This window comes from Hipposideros armiger, unplaced genomic scaffold (genome assembly GCF_001890085.2).
Source record: "Hipposideros armiger isolate ML-2016 unplaced genomic scaffold, ASM189008v1 scaffold_7, whole genome shotgun sequence".
Lineage (NCBI taxonomy): Eukaryota > Metazoa > Chordata > Mammalia > Chiroptera > Hipposideridae > Hipposideros > Hipposideros armiger.
The window spans coordinates 2,913,782-2,919,436 of NW_017731357.1; positions in this window are offsets into that span (position 1 = coordinate 2,913,782).

The window sequence follows — 5,655 nt, forward strand, 5'->3', positions numbered from 1 at the left end:
AAATTGGGGCTCATAGAAAAAGGAAAATGTGAAGAGGCAGCAGGAAGTAATGAAAGGAGCATAGGATGTAGAGTCCAAAACCCTAGGTTTGCATTGTACCTTTGCAACTAACCTTCTTTACTGACCTTCTCTGATTTTTCACTTCTTTATTTTTGAAACTAGAAATAAGGAGGGAAAAACTATCATTAAGGATTCTTGTAGGGTTTTAAAAACTATTTAAGCTGAAACTACAGCAAATTATGAAAATGCTATTACAAATAGTAATTATTTGTAGGATTAAGTTTCATTACATGTGTTGAACTTAGTCAATGAAGATGATGCTTCTATAAATTTTTATTGATTTTTTAAACTGTACCTAGCTATCCACAGTGCTCAGAAAGGTCCTCTTGGCTTGGTCTTCAATGGCTAGTATTTGGCCATGAAGCAAGGTAAATCTGATGTGGCCTAAACCCAGAAAGAAACCCTTCATTTAGTACCATGCTTTATGGCATAAATCAACCTAGGTTACATTGAAATGGACCTCAGAGAAGACAACAGGTTATGTCTGTTGACACAACTTACATTAAAAAAGAAAACTGATGTCATCTATTGACTAGGACCTCAATCCATATGGGTTAATTTTCCAGGAGTGCCATAACAAATAGCGCAGACTGGGTGGCTTAACCAACAGAAATTTATTTTACTGTTTGAGAAATTTATTTTCTTTCTGGAGGCTGGAAGTACGAGGTTAAGGTGTCAGCAGGGTTGGTTTCTTCCAAGGCCTCTCTCCTTGGCTTGCAGATGGCCGCCTTCTTTTGTGACCTCACATGTCTTCCCTCTCTGCATGTTTGTGTCCTGATCTCTTTTGTAAGAATACCAGTCAGATTGGATTAGGGCCCTCCCTAATGACCTCATTTTCACTTAATTACCTTTATAAAGACTATCTCCAAACAGGTATATTCACATTTTTAGGTTATAGGGGTTGACTTCAACATATAAATTTTGGGGGAACACAACTCAGCCCATAACACTATGCATAAGCCCATTACTTGTTTACCTTAATGGGATGGAGATGGCAATATCCTCATGTGACTCCTTTTTACATGTAAGTAAAGGTAGTACTTTGAGCATTTCTAAATGTGATTTTGACCAGCAGAGGGTTCCTGTATTTATGCAATGAAACATAATTAGAATGACATGGTCAAAATTAAATATAAAGTTGATTATAAAAGTTAAACACTAAAAAAAATAAATAAAAATAATAAAAAAGTTAAATGCTTGGTGTCTGTGCATCCTCAGTGAATTAATCCATAAGCATCTTCTATTAATAAACCTGATGATGACAATGATGATGATGATGATTATAGCTGCATTACTGAGTCACAGTGATGTGTCACTCGCTGCATCAGTATTTTTATTATATTAATATTACAAATGAAGAATCTATGATTTGGAGAGCTTAAATAATAACACACAGCTCGCATGAGGCTAAATGCAAATACGAATCACTAACATCATCATTAGTGCTAGTTGCATCTTATAGCCCTTTGAAGATAGTTCCTAATTAGCTACATGACATTTGTGGACTTCCTGGAATACTTTGCAAAATATGGAAGTGTATGGACAAGTGCAGAAATGAAAGATCCAAATTTGCCATCTTGTTAAGAAGCTGAGCTCTGCCCTGTAGTCTAGGAATGTTGATTAGATAGATGACAAAGGGTTGAGATGGCTCTAATCTACACTTCACACTTCTTGCTTTCATTGTTTGGCTCATAATCTCCATAGTCCCTCCTTTAAAGTTTTTCTACTGGATATATGATTTCTACTATTATCTCTTTAGTTTTATCAATTATTGTGTCCTGAGTGTACCTGGCTGAGTTTTCTTTCCCTTTTAGTCAGCACTCTCGGTTGCAAGTGATAGAAACACAACTCACATCAGCTTAACACATTGTGGACCTGTGACGCAGATTTGCATCTATATACTTAAATGCTCCATGTGCAATCTGTTTTAAGACCCAGGAAAGGTGGAGCTGGCCCCAGGATACCTAGAACCAAGGACTTGAACTACATCAGGANTTTTTTGGGTAATAGCAGATTATTTTTCCCCACCCAAGATTTTGGCTTGTATTTCAAAATATTTTAAAACTGAGTATTACTACCAGTCACAGTTTCCACAGGAAACTACCTCTGTGGTAAAATAACTTACAACACACATTTTTCGTACAGCACTACCCATCAATATTGATTTTCATTTAACTTTTTTTTCCCCTAATGGAGAATTTGGAATAGCATTTCTTTGAGACAATTACTTGGTAATGTGTGTGAACAATCAAACCTGTAGTATTTTTAAGCTTTATGAAACCTCACTTCACATGTATGGGACAAAAATCTTAAGGTATTTAAGATTAATGTGCCAGATTCCCTCAGTGTAAAGCAAAAAGAAAAATGTAACCAGAATAAGAAGCATGGTTTATGTGTATGGGGTTGGGGTGGTTTATAGAGAAACAATTTTGGTGGGAAGGCAAGAGTCCCCACAGCTGTTAGCTCTCTTCCTGGCTTTGGCAAACTGTGTATCCCTCAAAGATGGCCGAAACAGTATCTTCCATCTCACATGCTGTACAATGGGGCTTTGACGCTCCTCCTATCACAAGGTAGGGACTATGTCCCATGCCCATTACACTGGGTGTGCTGTTAGAACTATTTCAACGAATGAATTATGGCAAGAGTGATAGTATGGGGCTTCTGAGGTTGGGTCATAAAAAGCAACTCAGCTGCCACCTTGCTCACTGCAACCCTGATGCTCAGAGTCCTGAGGCTCCATAGAAACAGACTGACTACCCCGAAACCCACATGCTTTAAGGAAGCCCAGATCAGCCCATGTGGAGGGACTATGCAAAGCCATGAGACTACATGGAAAGAGATGGATGCCAGTCAGGTCCTGGTTGCTCCAGCCCTCTATTGTTCTAGCTCAAGGCATTGTCTGACTGCAACTGCACCAGAAATTTCACCAGACCTTCTCAGCAGAGCCTTTCCCAAATTCATGGCTTGCAGAAACTAGGAAAAATAATAAAATGATTGTTGTTTTGAGTCAAAGTTTTGGGGAGTGACTTGTTTTGCAGCAATAGTGATTGGAACACCGGCACAGTGGTTCAGGATGAGGCACCGGACTGGAGTGGGGATGGAGAGGGGCAGCAGTGGGGTGAGGGAGGTTCATATCTCCGTCTTCTCTATTGTTCACCATATTTCCTTAGGGCTCTTCTGCCTCCACATCTGGTTACCAGAGACTCTGCCCCTTCATTTCTCTACTCTGGCTTCCTTCAATGAGAAAGGCCTTGCCCTACACTGGCTGGGTGCCTCTTCTATAGGTATAAAACCAAAGTGGCAATATCTCTGGAATCCTCCCTGAGGCCTCAAGTGGTGAAGTAGCTAAGAGAAACAGTAGAAAAAGCATGCTTTATCAAGCAGCTGGGGCAACTCCACATGACTTGCTTGAGGAAGGAGCAGTCCCTGACCTCAAGGGGCTCAAGTCCTTATGACAGAAGTAGACTAATAAATCAGGAATTGCTTTGAGGAGAAGTGCTTAATGGAGGTATGTACAAGGTACTGTGGGAACATAGAAGACTTAGGCACAAGACAGTTGACTATATTCTGTCCAGACCTAGGCAGTTTATTACAGTTCTCTCTCCATCTCCTCTTCCTTCTTCTCCTCAGACCACTAATTAAATTGCTTGCTCCCAGATATGGAGAGGTTCTTTAGAATGCCAGTAAATTTCAGAAATCTAATATGGAGACCATATCTAATTCTCAGACAACTTGGGGAGCAAAGGATGACCGAAATATATTTAGTGTAGCAAACACTCAGGCATTCCTCATCTGAGATCAACTTATTTCTGAAATAATTTTTAAAATCTCCTCCTTCCCCATAGGCAGTCCCATTTCCTTGCAAAGCCAGTAATAAATGGTTGATGAACTGAATTAAACTTAGGTGTAACTGGTACATTTACAAAGTTATATAATCCCTTAACCATAAAAGACAAGTCATATGATTATGAAAATAAGATTAGAGCTCTCATAACTTAGCTTATATGAGAAAAAGGAAAGGCAGCATATGTGAATTGGGATGCTATATATAGAGATTGATGATGGTGAGGAAAATGAGAGAAAATGTGTTTTGAAAATTAAAATATATTCCAAATTTTTGAGCTAAGTACAAATCAGGCCTTTTTAAGCTAAACTTTGTTTGCACTGGGTAAAGTGCAACTTCCTGTTTTGAAGAAAAAGTTTTCGTAGGTTCAAAAGGTCTCTTGGGGACTCACTCATCTTCTACCAACATAACATTTAGACAATTTTAAATGTAAATTAGGGAAAATATGTATTAGATTTCATTTGAAACATGACTTAAATAAGAGAAAGGGAAAAAATAGATTTGAAAATTATTGCAACCATTTGAGAGTTCCAGATCCTGGTCTATTTCCATTATCCTCCATCAGCAGGAGGCCCACCAGCCCCAGCAGCTGAGCCTTCATTCCTCTGTCAGGACAATGGGCATCAGTTTGGCTTCTTAGTTATAAACTAACACCCAGTTATGGCTCATCTCCCTTCATTCAGACTGGTTGGGAAGATAGTCTCTCTGAATTAGTGAAAGAATTCAAAACCAGGCTACTCATAAAGAAAGACAGTTCTATTTCTTTTGAGTGTAATTAAGAACACTCACACATTTAACAAACAACTGTTTTCTTGTGCAGTGTTCTCACACTTGAGCGCACATTGGAATTCCCTGGAGGGCTTGTTAAAACACAGATGGCTCAGTCCCATTCCCAGCGTTTCAGATTCAGTAGGTTTGAGGTGGGGGGTCCAAGAATTAACATGTCTACCAAGTTCCCAGGTGATGCTGATGCTGCTGGTCTGAGGACCACACTGCGAACCACCGTCCTGGTGGGCAGACACATTCTTGGGCCTCCTCTGAGGGGTAGAAAATCTGCATAGTTTGCATTCATGTACTCACTGATTGATTCAACAAATTGAGCACATAGCTCCTTCTATGCCCACATAATGGGTTAGATCTAATTGGTTTACAATGAATGTGCCAAGGTTTCTTAAAACAATTATTTTACTTATACAAAATGAAAATGCTTTCACTTACTCTTGTTTACGCTATAGAATTTTCCTTATCACCCTCTTTCTTCAGAGAAAGTGCAGGGGTAAAGTCACCCTGACCTAGATTAAATCATCATAAATTAAATGGGCTCCAAATCAATAAAACCTTACTGCATTTAATGCAGATATTTCACATGTTCGAATTTAATTATCTGATGTGGGAACATTTTGCTAGTGCTGAATTCTACTAATTAAATAATTTTTTCATCAATTCTTATTTACACTGTCTTAGACGCTCTGCATTAAAATGTGACCGAGGGTCAGTTATTCATGAGATAAGCTCCAAACTAAGAAATGGCAATGTTGGACTCCCTCCTTTAATCAAAGTATACATCTGTGAACATGGAGAAATCATACCCATTCTCATTAAATACTTACTGCACAGAATGACATGCAATTACAAGGATGAAAACATTCCTAAATTATTGTCATTCTCCTTCCTGGTATAGAAACCTTCTCAGATCTGTACATCTTTAATCAATTTGTTGTTCTGGAAAAGGCATCTCATATCTATCTTTG